The sequence below is a fragment of the Xenopus laevis genome, chromosome 3L, assembly GCF_017654675.1.
Source record: "Xenopus laevis strain J_2021 chromosome 3L, Xenopus_laevis_v10.1, whole genome shotgun sequence".
NCBI classification, from domain to species: Eukaryota; Metazoa; Chordata; class Amphibia; order Anura; family Pipidae; genus Xenopus; species Xenopus laevis.
This window is the reverse complement of record NC_054375.1, coordinates 90,110,060-90,126,524: the sequence shown is the minus strand read 5'-3', so window position 1 is coordinate 90,126,524 and position 16,465 is coordinate 90,110,060. Positions and strand designations below refer to the sequence as shown.

At 37.7% G+C, this 16,465-nt stretch overlaps 1 long non-coding RNA gene across 3 annotated transcripts in view; it reads left to right on the top strand.

Annotated features, from left to right (window-relative positions):
- LOC121401519 overlaps nucleotides 1–16,465 on the top strand; it is a 301,118-nt gene that overhangs the window by 6,750 nt on the left and 277,903 nt on the right. For 2 of the 3 annotated variants that reach the window (XR_005966307.1, XR_005966308.1), the window contains one exon: nucleotides 1,562–1,689. The exons of the other annotated variant lie outside the window; for it this stretch is intronic. This is a non-coding gene — a long non-coding RNA (uncharacterized LOC121401519). The remainder of the gene's footprint in view (nucleotides 1–1,561; nucleotides 1,690–16,465) is intronic. 3 annotated transcript variants of the gene reach the window in all.

Genomic DNA, 16,465 nt, shown 5'->3' with positions numbered 1-16,465 from the left:
GATTCAACAACTCTCTCAGGAAACTGCAGTTTGACCAAATTTTTATTTTGCTTCAGTCATAGTAACATAGTTATTTAAATAGTTGCCGCCTTCCGCAAAAAAAAAAAACCCCACAGTCCATTCCTAAAAGGTAAAACAATACAGATTCAAGCTCTTCTCCCCAATGCCTCCATGTACCTCCCTTCACTCTAAATGATCCACATGCCATTTTTGTATCCTTAAAAGGGTGTTTTACCTTCCAAATATTTTTTTCAGTTGAGTTGTCTTCAGGGTGTTCTCCGGAAAAAAGACTTTTCAATCACTTTCCATTTTTTATTCTTTACTGTTTTTCCATAATCTAAGTTTAAAGGTTCTTGTGTCTGGTGTACCAGTCTGGCCATTCATTAATTCAGGCGCAGACTCAAAACTGTTACTATTTTGCTTCAATTAATTGATACATTACTCGGCAACATCTCTCGAGTATTGGCAATTATTGTATCAACAGGTACCTTTAGTGAAACCCAGAGACAAAGAGAAGAAATGTATCAACCAAATGTATTGATTTAGAACAGTTTAGCGATTCAGTGACTCCCCCCCCCTCCCGAGCAGCTTTAGAAAGTTGAAAAATTAGACTTTCACTTCAATATTAGAAAGTCACACATAGAAAATAGAGAGTCATTTAAAAAAAAAGTCTTTATTTCTGATGAACTATCTGAAACCAACTGAACTTTAAAAAGTGTTGGAAGGTGAACAACCCCTAAATGTTAAGATAAGATCTATGATATACTGTACCTTGGGGACTCCAGAGCTGGTATAAAACTAACACAATGGTGCATTTTAATTATCATTATCTATTGTAGAAAATACCGTAAATAAATCTTTAATAAATTATATTTACCCTGGGCTCCTGCCTTAAACGACATGGGGACCCAGTGTCGGGTCTCAAACCATAGGATAAAAATCTCTGGAATAGACAGAGATTAACAAAGAAGGCCATGTGTTTTTCTAAACATGCATGAAAATAATCAAAGAATATAAGGTTGTTTTGAAATTTAACATATTTTGGGCTACTGATTGATGAAGGGGGGAGGGTCAAAGACAAAATTCCCATGGTTAGATTGGGTGTGGATGACCCCCTGACCGTTTTATTTCCGCTTATTATCATTGTTCTTCTGAGGGGACTTTGTGTTCTTTCTTCAAAAGTTCTTAAAAGTAGTTATTTGCTTCACTCATGGGTGTGATCTCCACTGCATCATTCTGTGGATTGCAAAAAAGGAATTAAACTATATATTGTTTTATCTGGTCCCAGCCTGTAATTTAGAGTGCAGACTTGTGCAGCAAGTTACCAGTCAGTAGGACGAGAATTGTGACACACATGTGCCAGTATTGCTGTATGTTCCATGGGTTTGTGATCATCCAGCCATTTTGGCAATGTAAATGTAATGATTCCCTAAGTTTAAGTTTTTTTCTTTCAGTTGGTGATTATAACTTTTAGTTATGGGGCCCCTTTCTTTATCTGCAATAAGTAAAATGTTTAAAAGTGGTGGCAATTAATGTTGGTTTTGTTTTGCCTTTTTTTTAGGCAAACACCTCTTTGTGCCAGGATTTTACACTTGACTGCTCTTTTGCATAATCATTACACTGCTTTTTAAAGATGTGATATTACAGTGTTCTACGACATTGAAACGATGATGTAAAGTTTATTTTAAGGTTAGTTTTTTTTTGTTTTTTTATGAATATGCCCCATAGACATCAATACTCAGTTGTGTTTTTAGATTAGTAATGAACAATATGTTCTTGTCTTTCTTTCACAGCTAAAATAAATGTTGGCTTGGAAATCAGTTGGTATGATCTGTGTAATTAAACAGATTCCAAGTACAAAGAAAACTAGTCTTCATAATCAAATTTAAGATGTATCATATAATGCAAGGCAATTGCATCTTTTATTTTAAGGAAAACTTTTTTTTTTTCCACCTGAATGGGTTTTGCTTGATGATGTGTTCTCACTGAATGCTATATTAGGCTACACAGTTTGCGCAGAGGAACAACGTGAATGTTTTATACAGCTAGACAAGTAATATGTTCTATTCTTACATCACAAATGATTCACATGCGCTCTTGTTACTCTTTGTAACAATGACTCAGGATTGCTAAAAGACTTTTACACTTTATGGATTATTTATTTAAACGGAAGTGACAACCTGGTCATATAGATGTTACAAATATAACAGATAACTCCTCAGGATATATATATATATATATATATATAGACAAATACAAGATTCCTCTGCACTCAACCCATTATCAATATATTTAAGACAGAGACATTTTGTGCATACTGCTACTGAAAATGCCTTACCCTTTAAACAACACAGGGATTGTTTGTCCATATATTGCAATATATTTAAGCTGGCCAACTACGTCAAAGTCATCCCATATCTGGCCAGTCCTATGCTCAATTTTCATCTGATTCATTAAGAATTCTATGGTTTAATTATACATTTTATAAAAGGGACGAATACGTTTTACCTGCAACTTACTAGCTGCTTTCAAAGTAAAACTCCCAAACTTGGCTGCCCTTTTATTAAGAGGAATCTTGTATTTGTCTATATGTATTTTGTGGTCACACCCTCATTGCACCCCCGCCTAATGTTTTTAAAAACTAGTGGTGAGCACAACTTTCCCTTGTTTGTTATAGTTCTACAAGAGCAGTGACCAGCTCCATGTTGTAGCTCCCACCCCCTCCAACTATAGTCAGGTGATCCCACTGGTGTCTAATAAAAGGGCAGCCAAGTTTGGGAGTTTTACTTTGAAAGCAGCAAGTAAGTTGCAGGTAAAACGTATTCGTCCCTTTTATAAAATGTATAATTAAACCATAGAATTCTTAATGAATCAGATGAAAATTGAGCATAGGACTGGCCAGATATGGGATGACTTTGACGTAGTTGGCCAGCTTAAATATATTGCAATATATGGACAAACAATCCCTGTGTTGTTTAAAGGGTAAGGCATTTTCAGTAGCAGTATGCACAAAATGTCTCTGTCTTAAATATATTGATAATGGGTTGAGTGCAGAGGAATCTTGTATTTGTCTATATGTATTTTGTGGTCACACCCTCATTGCACCCCCGCCTAATGTTTTTAAAAACTAGTGGTGAGCACAACTTTCCCTTGTTTGTTATAGTTCTACAAGAGCAGTGACCAGCTCCATGTTGTAGCTCCCACCCCCTCCAACTATAGTCAGGTGATCCCACTGGTGTCTAATAAAAGGGCAGCCAAGTTTGGGAGTTTTACTTTGAAAGCAGCTAGTAAGTTGCAGGTAAAACGTATTCGTCCCTTTTATAAAATGTATAATTAAACCATAGAATTCTTAATGAATCAGATGAAAATTGAGCATAGGACTGGCCAGATATGGGATGACTTTGACGTAGTTGGCCAGCTTAAATATATTGCAATATATGGACAAACAATCCCTGTGTTGTTTAAAGGGTAAGGCATTTTTCAGTAGCAGTATGCACAAAATGTCTCTGTCTTAAATATATTGATAATGGGTTGAGTGCAGAGGAATCTTGTATTTGTCTATATGTATTTTGTGGTCACACCCTCATTGCACCCCCGCCTAATGTTTTTAAAAACTAGTGGTGAGCACAACTTTCCCTTGTTTGTTATATATATATATATATATATATATATAAGTCCGTAAGGCTGCTGCACACACTTAAAAGGGGATCGTGCCCTGGTGCTAACAGAAGTATTATATAAGATTTGCAAAAATGCTGTTGCACTCTAGGGACTTTTGATTCTAATAACGTTTTTTTTACTGCAAAAGTCCCTAGAGTGCAACGGCATTTTTGCAAATCTTGTGTATGTGTATGTGTATATGTATATATATATATATATATATATATATATATATATATATATATATATATATATATATATATATATATATATATATATATATATATATATATATATATATATATATATATATGTGTGTGTGTGTATAGGCTCAAGGGTTAAGTGCAACTTTAAGCACTGCTCCAGTGATGCAGGCAATAGAGGTCAATGCTATCGGACACAAACTCCTGCTACAGCAAGGAGTAATGTGCAGGGCTCCTCGGTGTCTTGCATCTCCCAAGCTTACACTTTTTAAATGATATACAAGCTATGGGCATTCGAGCCAATGCAGGGTGCTCCACTTGATGCACAATGAATTGTACTATTGGATCATCAGGGCAAAGAGCAAAAAAAAAACAGAGAGCCTCCACTCATTGGTTGCCCATTGCATCTTGCTCATTTAAAATGAAGCCCATAGTATTATTTTGTGAGACTGCCCTAAATTTTCCTAAAATCAGTTTGCAGGCCTATCCATTGCTTTCTACAGCTGCAATGTCAAGGGAATACAGGTATAGGATCCATTACCCTGAAACCCGTTCTCCAGAAAGCTCTGAATTACTGGAAGGCCATCTCCCATAGACTCCATTATAATCAAATAATTAAAATTTTATAAGACCATTTCATTTTTTCTGTGTAATAATAACAGTCCCATATAGTTAATCCTTACTGGAAACAAAACAATCCTATTGGGTTTATTTAATGTTTTAATGATTTTTTAGTAGACTTAAAGTATAAAGATCCACATTACGGATACACCCCTTATCTGTTAAACCACAGGAAAAGAAAAGTAGGTGCACAGTTACTATTGTGGCCAGAAATATTTACATATTTGCAGTTTTTTCCCCAAATAACTTACAAGTTGCTTTAAAATATATGCATCTAGTGCAAAATCAGTTTGAAGCTGACAACCAGATTCCCATAATTCCTTGTTTTTGATTATAGAACTTCCATTCAGAACTCAACATATCCTTTCAGATCTAAAGAAATGTATGATACTCTAGCTGACATCAATCACTTCTTATAGCCATGATTCTGTTTACCTTTTCTCTTGTAAACTGCTCCAGATTTGAAGTATGCTTTCTCCTAACTGCTGCTTTCAGATCTCTCCACTACACTTTTAGGTTAACTTCTAGTATGTTCTCGAACTTCATAAATTGTCTTCATTTTTTATATTTTGTAGTTTTTTTAATGATTTGCCTTCCTTTTCTGCCTCATTTCTGCCTCCAGCTTTCAAATGGGGGATGTTGACTCCAGCAGCTAAAACTGTTGCGCTGTAAGCCTACATTTTTTTTTGTTATTTCTTACTTAATATTACTTGTCTTTCTCTTGAGTTCCACTCATCTTCCATTCTCTCATTCAAACAATTGCCTGGTCGCTAGGATAAATTGGATCCTAGCAACCAGATAGCTGCCAAAATTCCAAACTGGAGAACTGCTAAACAAAAAGCTAAATAATTCCCATTATAACTGTGTTGTGTCTACATCATAATAAACATTAGTTTAAAGGTGAACTACCCCTTTAAGCCACCCAGTTCCTGGGACAGAACGCAACTCCAAAATATCATGTCTGACTTTAGGAATGTTTTTTTTTGTTTTTTTAAAGGTGTCTTTTATTCCAGTAAACAGAGAAGAATTTGGTCTTGTTTAGTAATATCTTTGGGAAGTCTTGTCAGGCCTTCTTTTGCTATTCTGTCATTAGTAGGATATATCTTGGTGTCCTACCACATAGCCCCCTTTCACTGAGTTGGTAACATGCTGCAAGTTGAAATGTTGAAATGCTAGACAGTTAACTCAATCTGTCTGGCAGATACATTTTTTTGCAGTCTTTGATTTTTCTTATGCCAACTTTCAGGAAAATAGGCTACAATATTATGGGCCTTAAACATCTTGATAACATTACATGTGGTGGACACGGGTAACCTTGAGATAATCTATGTTTTCCTACAATTTCCTCTCTTGCCTCCTCCGACAGTTCTCAGGTTTTTCTTCTCAATGTTCAGTGTGGCACACTCACCATTAACACTGGTTTTATATTGCAGGTGCATGCAACCAGGGGCCTAACTATAGAGGAGGTGCTAGCAGAGGGGCCCAGACCACAGAGTCCGCTTCCTCTATAGCTGCTCTGCTTACCAAAATGTATGTGCCCGCTAGCTGCTTAGGGAGATGAATACACACAAACTTGAGCAAGGGGAGGACCTGGGGGGGGGGGGTTTGCATATTACAAATTAAATGAGAATCACTTGCTTGGATTCCAAATTTTACAACTTTTAAAAGGTGCAATTCATTTTACCCAGTCCATTATAGGATTTCTGTATGGAATTAAGTATGATTGTCATTATTTCCAGCTTCTTTATGGTGTTCCACTGCACACAGAGGAAATGCATTTGAATACCACAGATTTTGTTATTTCCAACAATTTTATGGCAGATTTAACTGCAAAGTGTGTTTATTCACACAATATGTTTCTGGTGTGAAACTCACATATCCTGTGTAGTGACGTAGCGGTTCGCGACAATTTTTCTTTTGTATATGTTGTTGTGAACGTACATCATTTATGTCGCAAACTACATTTTAGTCTGTGGGTGTTTTTTTTCGTGGGCACCTTGTTTCTGCTTTCGGAGGGGAAAACCACATGCATTTTTCACTACGTATACTGCTACACACCCCCTACATTGTTGGAGAACCTCCTATTCACTGTGCTACAACTGGTTTTTCAGTAGAAAAAAAAGGCTCATATGTTGCCAATTTCTCAAGAACATGTCTGTGATTTTTGACATTACCTCTTGCCAACTGGTAATGATATCTACTACTTCACTATAACAACTAGTAATAAATCTGACCACCAACAGATATCTGGGTGCTTTGTGTCCCAAATTAAAATGAATAAACTATAAATGAATGTGTATGTTCTTATATAGACAGTGGGATGGCTTAGATTCTGTGCTTGTCACATATTTTTTTTGTTTTGTCGCACAAAGCAAATGTTAATGCAGTTTTGCAAAATTTTTTACCGCCAGCAAAATGCATAATTTGTTCATGTGCAAAACTTTTTTCTTATCACTAGTTGTGTGAATAAAGCACTCTGCAGTTATATCAATTTGGCTTTCTCATTTTCTATACTACAAGTTGCAATTGCATCGGACGTCTGGACGGGACATGAAAGGAAAACCTTGTAAGGTACTAGTTGTGTATGGGAAATTATCTGCTGCATTTTCTGGCTGAACTGGTACATGTTTTGGGAAAAGGGCCAAAGTGCTGATATTTTTGGCCATTATTACAGAAGAGTATGCACCCATTATGAAGTTTTACATTCATCTTTCTATGTTTGCATACAAAGTGCATAAAGATTTGTTGTCAATATAGAGTTCCTTTTGATTCCCCATTCAGGTTCCAGGAAAATTATATCTTGTTTTCTATATGTGAAGAGTTCAAATACACTGAACTAGACAGAGAAAAAATAATTTGCTTTAAACTGGGGTGGGTATAGGAAATCAAAGTGCTTGAGCAGTTGTAGACAGCAGTGTAATGACACTGGGCTGGGATGCCATGTGAAAAATCTTTGAAGGGGCCTGGCAAGGACTGCAACTCCTGCCTGCCATTGCAGATAGCGCCTATAGAGGAAGCTGACCCCACGATTCAGGCTCCCCTTTCCCTGCACCAGCCCCCCCAACACCAGGGTCTGCTTTGTTTATAGTTACACCACTGGTCATAGAGATAGCCCTTTAGAACAGTGTTGTCCAACTGGATGTGGCCCTCCAAAAGATTTTTATCCCCCCCCAGTTTACACTAGGGCTCCACAGAATTCATTCTATGCACTAGGGCTCCACAGAATTCATTCTATGACCTTTAATTTTAATTTAATCTGGCCTTTAAACAAGCTGTATGAAAATGAATTGGCCACTACGTGTTATTAACTGAACAGCTCTGCTTCAGAACATAAAATGTGCCTTAACATATAATTAACATAAAGGAATTGGGGAGTGTGTAACAAGTAAAACTATTTGTGGTGTGTTTGCATTCCACTGATGAGTGTATAAAGTATGTATGTGACCGAGAGCATGTACAGGGCACACTGACATCATCCATTCCCTGACTGTGGATTATTAGTCAGCAGTGGATTGAAACAAGAGAGGCAGTCTAATCTGCTCTATTTTTATCACAGTCTGCAGTCTGGCAAGCCTCAGTCTCTATTCTTATTGAGCCACCCAAAAGGTATATCCAGGTCAGATTTCTGGAGGAAGCATAACCATTATTTATGCTCGTAAATGTCAAGTATGTGAAACCATGAATGCAGGTGTGCAGTTAACAGGGCCGTAATAGCAATCATACAAAGGAACCATTATAGTACAAAGTGGATATCGTCCAGTCCTAATACAAGCAGGGTTCTATATACGGACAACTTATGTTTAAATCTAAAATCATTATAATCTTTCAATTTTGTTAACAAGTTAGACTTTTCAGTGCAAAAAGAGTTTTGTGATCTGAAAAGAAGTGCTCAACAGTATAGTAAGGCCAAATGCAGTATACAAGTAGGGGTTAACAAATTAAACAGAAATAGAAACTAGTACAAATGGAAGTGTTTGCCCTCTACAGAATAGCCAAGTTTTAAGCTTTATCTGCTGAGTCATTAAATAATAATTATAATGCAGTGACAAGGATGAAATATTTTTTCTACATGCGTATGTGCCATTAACTTAGTACTGCTGGAAGGATAGTTTGCAAGCTAGATCTGTTTGTCTCCACCAAAAAAAAACAATAGTTTGGGTTTTTTTGGGTGGCAGTTCTTTTGGTGCTGAAAACAATTTGGGTGCCCTCTCCCCTTTATAGGTGTGTAATTCTTTTTTTAACCGGAAGACCGTGTGGTAATTACATTCACACTGCTATGACAAAGACAAAAAGGACTTTGAAGCCTGGAGCAGCTATCTGAAGAATGTTGAGAATGTGTCACATGGAAATAATAGTTCTTTTTCACGGCAGATGTCGCAATGAACTGAAATCCATTCCACTAGCATTTAGAGTATAGGGGTCATTTAAAGGGGTCATTCAGACTCTAGGGGTCATTTATTTCTTGCAGATGCAGTGTGCAAAATGCACTTCCAAATATAATGTGTTTTACCCACAATGTAGTGTCCCCCCCAGAATACTAGCATCTATGCAGTTGCCAGGGGGAGTTGCTTCTTAAGGTGGCCATACACGGACGGATAAAAGCTGCCGAGAGACCGCGTCGGCAGCTTATTGGCTCGTGTATGGGGCACCCCGACGCGCTTCTCCGATCGAGAACTGACCGGAAGTCGGCCAAATCTCGATTGGATGGGACGAAAAATCCCGTCGGATCGCGGCCGCATCTATTCGTTGATGCGGTCCTGCGATCTGACCACCCATTACTATTCGTTAGGATCCGATCGTTGGGCCCTAGGGCCCACGATCGGATCAGCCCGATATTGCCCACCTCAAGGTGGGCATATGGGGGAGAGATCCGCTTGTTTGGCGACATCGCCAAAGGAGCGGATCTCTCCGTGTATGGCCCCCTTTATGCAGTTGCATCTGATGCATCACACTTTGATGTGAATTGGAAGTAATTGTGCTGAATGTCTGCTTGACTGATCATTATCAGTGTTTAGTGAGTGATGTGTGTGTTTGATTATTTTGCCACACCTCCTCTGGGAACCTTGGAACCACTGCCTAGCTTGGATATGGTGTTGGCTCCAGGGTTCCCTGCAGGCCCGGACTGGCAATCTGTGTGTTCTGGCAAATGCCAGAGGGGCTGCTGTAAGATGCCATAGACTGTCACTATTTAGGGCTATTCCACACGGGGAGATAGCGACGCGTTTGCGGTCGCGGCGACAAAGCGCGGCGACAGTCGCCGTGACCGGCGCAGGCGACAGTTTTGTATGGGCGCCTATGTAAAAACGCCTGTGCTAACCACACGAGGCGATGCGCTTTTCAACAGTCGCCTGAAAAAGCCTGGCGAGGCATTTTCAGGCGACTGTTGAAAAGCGCATCGCCTCGTGTGGTTAGCACAGGCGTTTTTACATAGGCGCCCATACAAAACTGTCGCCTGCGCCGGTCGCGGCGACTGTCGCGGCGCTTTGTCGCCGCGACCGCAAACGCGTCGCTATCTCCCCGTGTGGACTAGCCCTTAGTGGGCTGGTGGGGGCTGTTTGTGAATCTATGTGAAGGCCTATTTTGAATCCCAGTCCAGACCTGGTTCCCTGGCATCAATAGGTGTAGATGTTGCATTTTTTTAAATAGTGGGTGGTGCACAGATTTTCTGGAAAGCAGAGGGAATTCAAGCCCCAGGATCCATCCCTTCACAATGGAACAAGGTAGTGGTAAGGACCCTAAGGCCACGGCCACCCTGGGCTGATTTTTGGCCTGCGGATAAATGCAGACTGAAAATTAGCCCCTACACTTGAATCTGCACTCTTCTGTGTCTATATCAACAACTACTGCAACAGCCCAGGTGCAAGCACACTACCTGTTTTTTGGTGCAAGGCTGGAACTAGGGGTAGGCAGAAGAGGCACGTGCCTAGGGTGCAAAGGTGAAGGGGCGCCGGGCATGTACCTCTTCTACCACCTTCCCCTAGTTCAGGCCCTTGTATTGCCCACCTCTGCAGCTCCTATATCCTTTGCACGCACTAGTTACAGTCGGAATGATTATCAGAACGAAAACTAGCTCTTCCACACATGCAGAGGGTCTGGCCCCTGCAGTACATTCAGACTACTGTGGTTTTCTTTCACTTTGTGGAATCTGGTATACCTGTTTTAAAAATCTATTTTTAAAAGGTCATATAGTGTTTATGCACCTTAAATGTGATTCACATTTAAGTTAATGTTTAGTATGTTACAGAATGGCTAATTATAAGCAATGTTTCAATTGGATTTTATGGTTTTTTTTTATAGTTTTTGAATAGTTTATCTTCTTCTAACCCTGTCCAGCTTTCAAATGACTGCTGAAATTGCAAACTGAAGAGCTGCTGGATAAAAAATAAAATAGCTCAAAATAAAAAAAATAAAAAATGAAAGCTAATTGCAAATAAATTCAGAATATCACTCTCTACATCATACTAAAAGTAAATGTAAAGGTGAACACCCTATTTAAACCCAGCTGAATGAGCTTATGATGAAAATGAGGGTATATTTTAAAACAAAAAAAGTTCATGCTGCAATTTAAGTCAAATATAAATAAGCACTGATCTGCATTTGTTGCTCAATTTTATTAGCTTCTTAGATGAAGATTTTTGTAGCCCAAAGCCATACTTTGCTCTGTTTGTTTATATTTAAGGCTTGTCCTTATTGAACCCCTGCATAGAGTTTCCTAGAGGGTCAGATTGTGATTTAATGGTCACTTAACCAAAGTAAGTGGAAAAATAGCAACGATTCGTTTGGCTACTTAAATTATTTGACATTTGTTTTAGATTTACATCTTGCAATGGCAGATAATGATGCATTCACGCTTCCTTTGGGATTCGAAATCCAATTTACGCAATAAATGTCTGTCAACAGGATGATAGAGCATTAGCACACACAGGAAGGTGCTCAGGTCTCCAGGGATACACTAAGGTAAATTAAGTGTTTACATTTTTTTTTTTAAAAAAATTTTGTAATAAAGGGTGAACGCTGTGCTAAACAAATAGATAAACATTCTAGTTTATCTAATTTATATTGCATAATAGCAAGAAACATTTGTGACCATATAAGGGCACAAGACCTTAGCACATATGACAAGGTAGCAGTTCAAATTCCATTATATATATCTTTCAAACAGAGATCATAATTTTGAACACAGCAAGCATAAAGTTAATCCCATAGCAGTAACATATTACTAGATGAAGTATTTTGTTGTGACTGCTTGTATTCAACACTTGTCTGCTAATTTATACTGGGAGTAAAAAGTAGCAATAGCCTTAGAGAGCATTTGTATTAGATGTGTTCAGTGAACCCCACTTGAAGCCTGGTAAGAGTCCGAAGAAAAAAGGCAAATGAGTAAAAAACTATTTAAACAAAGATCAATTGAAAGTTGCTTAGAATTGGCCATTCTATAACATACTAGAAGTTAACTTAAAGGTGAACCACCCCTTTTGATGTGGTTCATCTGTCCGTTTTGTTTTTCCCTGTGGCTGATCAGCTCAGTTATAATTATACTGCTGTTTGGTCATCACATGCATCACTGATCATTCAGACCTGTTGGAAGATTGTTAGCTAAACAGTATACTTAATTCTCCAGAACTAAGCTCTAGAGTCTTTTCTGTATTATTTGTTTTATAATAAATTGCATTTGTATGTAACTGTGTCACTGTAACTTAATAGTGTTTTTTGATAAAATAATTAAACTTTTTGCTTAATTGGGTAAAATCAGGTGGAGACTTTGACGCAGTGGCTCTGGGTGCAGGCACAGGAGAAGGCTGATGCCAGCATATGGGCTGATCAGGGTCAGACTGGGCTGCCACTAGTAATGTGCGGGATGGAAAAAATGGACCCGGACCGAATCCTAACTGACCTAGCACAGCTGCTGTATTTATAGAACCATGCCTGACCCAACCATGGCTGAAGTCACAAAAGTGTACGGGCAAGAGTTGGAAGCCGGCACTGTAAGGTCACTGCTGATGAGAGCGGAAGGTAAAGCTGAACTTGAACCCACCTGTGACCCAGCAATCTTTTGTGTTAAACCTGCGGCTCCACCAGGTTTTAGGACTGACCCACACATCACTAGCGGCTGGGACACCGGGAGAAATCCTGGTGGGCCAAATCCTCAGTGGTCCCCATCACAGTGGCTGCAGGGCAGGTGGAGGGTTCTCTTTGTGTGCGGATGCCAAAGCTGAGGTATGGAGATGGAAGGTACACGTACAGAGGTGGGGCAGGTGTAATAGGAGTAATATTAAATGTCAAAACAGGTGAACTATGTTTATTTTCCTTGGTGTGTAGTACTCTCCAGCCTCTCTCTTCAGCTGCCAATGTTTGAGGGTCAGCGGTGGATGTTGGCATCCCTTTCTTAGTATCAGGAGCAGGAAAAGTAGCCTGTGTCAGGGGGTGATGTCATTTATTTTATTTTGGGTGCATTCAACTCCTCAGGCTACTTTCAGGCCAGTCATCATACTCTATTTCCCATAGAGAGGAAGCACACCAAAAACGTCGGCAATGCCTTTAAATCATTTATTTCAGCAGAAAATGGCACAAGCTTTTGGGGTCAACCCCTTCCTCAGGTGCAATGTAATTTATTACATATTTAGTTAGAAATGTGGCCATTCCTGTAATCAAAAACCTTAAGTATGTTTTACTTGTCCTTTAATATTTTCACTACTAATTTGTACACCTAGGGAATCACTGTATCAGACAAAGAAATAATTACCTTTGGAAAATAGCCTAAATAACTTTTAGGCAGTGTGTGTGCAATCTATCCATATTATGATGAGAAATTAGAGTATCGGGCTTTTGGAAAACCTGCTGTCTAGACTGCTAATTTAGAAAGTAGCATTGTCTATTATCCTTAACAATCAGAGCGTTCATTAGAGTTTAGGTTCTGCCTCCTTGTGGTTTATCTGTGAATATAAGTGGAATATTAATGACTTGCCAGAAAGCTGTCCCAAAGTGCTTTTCTTCCACAAATAAATACAGAATTATGATAGTTTAATACCTTTCCATAAATGCTTAGTTCTCTTGGATTGCTTATTTTTGAAATGATATACAGATACAAAACCAAAACATGTAATCATTTGGTAGCTTCTGACAGCATTATAACAAACCATGTCCAGTTGGCACGTAGTAAGGAGCTTCGTCTGTGATCTGTGTAGGATGGAGAAATACAAGGATAGTTTTAGGTCTCGGAGTTATAACTAAAGCATATTTTGTGCCCTTCTCCACGGGTCTTGTAAGAGACAAGATTCTTCAAGGTATGAACCCTCCTTATCTTAGTAACACTGAAAAGGGTATAAAACGTCATACACTCCGGGGTAATAACAGAAGTGTAAATTTGCCATTTCTTCATGTACATGTTGCCAATAAGAACATCAACATCTTAATGGGATCCAGTTAAAACTCCAACACATTTACAACTAAGGTGATTTTTCACATGAATATAAGAGTATCTTGCTTATCTTTACTGGCAACAAATACCTAAAATGCTAGGTGTTCTTTTTAAATCTTTCATAATAAAATGCTAGGTGATCTGTTAAATCTTTCACAATACATAGACAGCTGTATTAATTAAATGGCCTTGGAGGTCACAAGTATTGCATAGAGAGTCAGATGACACAGATACACTTTGTCACATACTTAACAGAAAGTTGCAATATGACCTAGATTTAGTCCAGATGTCAAACCATTATTAAAAAACCATGGTCTATTGTCCATTACAGACATAGAGATAAAAAAATAAAATGTAATCAGTCAGATGCCTTACCATCAGCAGAGAACATAATAATATAGTCCCCTATACAATATGTGATAGCGCATTAAAAATATGTAAGATGGGTTATGCAGAAAAAATGCCAGCAGCACACTGAATAAGGTTGCAATAGTGTTCACAAATGAAAATTTATTAAGCCCATATGCAAAAAGGCACAGGTTATGCAAACATAATATCACAGGCTATGCTAAATGTACAATTAGTATAGATATTGGTGTGTGTGTGTGTGTGTCTATATATATATATATATATATATATATATATATATATATATATATATATATATATATATATATATATATATATATATATATATATATATATATATATATATATATATATATATATATATATATATATACACACACATTAAAATCTATAATGAAGCAATAGAATTCTTAATGAATCAGATAAAATTGAGCATAGGACTGGCCAGATATGGGATGACTTTGACGTAGTTGACCAGCTTAAATATATTGCAATATATGGACAAACAATCCCTGTTTTGTTTAAAGGGTAAGGCATTTTTCAGTAGCAGTATGCACAAAATGTCTCTGTCTTAAATATATTGATAATGGGTTGAGTGCAGAGGACTCTTGTATTTGTCTATATGTATTTTGTGGTCACAGCCTCATTGCACCCCTGCCTAATGGTTTTAAAAATTAGTGGTGAGCACAACTTTCCCTTGTTTGTGATGTGTGTGTGTGTGTGTGTGTGTATGTGTATGTGTATATATATATATATATATATATATATATATATATATATATATATATATATATATATATATATATATATATATATACATACAGTAGAACCCCCATTTTACGTTTTTTCCGCGGACCAGGAAAAAATTATGTAAACTCTGGGAAAATGTAAAATCAGGGAAATGTGTTACTTTTTCTTCAAGTCCTGAAAGGATATAAGCACGAGTCAGTTTTACTTTAATATGTACTGTGTTAATAACAAAGGTTAAGCATTGCTGCATTAATGTTACACTATGGGGGGGGGGCATATGCATGGCCTCTTTGTCAGACAAATACACAACCTACTGTAAACCAATAAGTGATTGCTGCAGGACTGTATAAGGGGCAGACTAATTGGAATGGAACATTTACAGGCAGATCCATAGCAAAATATACATCTGGTTAGTATTTTAAACCTCTTTTAATTTCACAAATAATAACATTCACAGAGGAAAAAAAGCTGTTTTTGGGAACATCAGGACAAAATTTTGATGTAAAAGCGGGGAAAACATTACTTAAAATCAGGGAAATGCATCCATTAAAATGCATTATAAATACTTAGAATTTAGGTTTCACTGTATATATAGATATATAATATATATGTGAAAATATGTCAAAAAAGCATAAGAGCTAGTCAGATCCTGGATGTTGCGTCAAAATAATTTTGACGTCCATAGACTCAAATTCATTTGGGCGAATTTTCTTGCCATTTTGTGAATTTTTGGAGAAGTGAAACGGGTCAGATTCACCCATCACTCTGAGGGATTCTGCTCAGCAGGGCCAAGTATAAGAAATGTATCAACTAATGAATCATTTAGAACAGTCTTCAGAGTCAGGAACCCTTTTCCCAGAGCTGCTTTAGAAAGACATAAGGTGAAAAATGAAATAAACGTCAATATTAGAAAAATGGTCAAGAAGGTAATTGAAAAAAAGTCTTTATTTCTGGTGAATTGCCGGAAAACTGAACTGAAAAACAGTGTTGAAGGTGAACAAACCCTTTAAGAGGAAATGCTGCTTGTATTATGTGTGTCATAGCTAGCGCACACCTAAGGAATTTGGGATATGGACACTTTGAGTTGGTTTATATAGACAGGAAGATTCCTTGCTATATGCCAACTAATGCCACTTTCAGATATAAGTACAATAAGGGGTCTATTTATTATGCTGTGTAAAAAGTGGAGTGAAACATTACCAGTGATTTTGCTCATAGCAACCAATCAGATCTAACTGTTGAAATCGATTTGCTGATTGGTTGCTCTGGGCAACATCACCGGTAATTCTTCACTTCACTTTTTTACACAACATGATAAATAGGCCCCTAAGCCTATTCAGGAACTGTTTAACTGGCAATCCTATAGTATTAACTACTTATATGCCTTTGTTGAACAAAGTACCAAATTCATCAAGTATTCCTGGTGTTCACTTTAAATTGATAT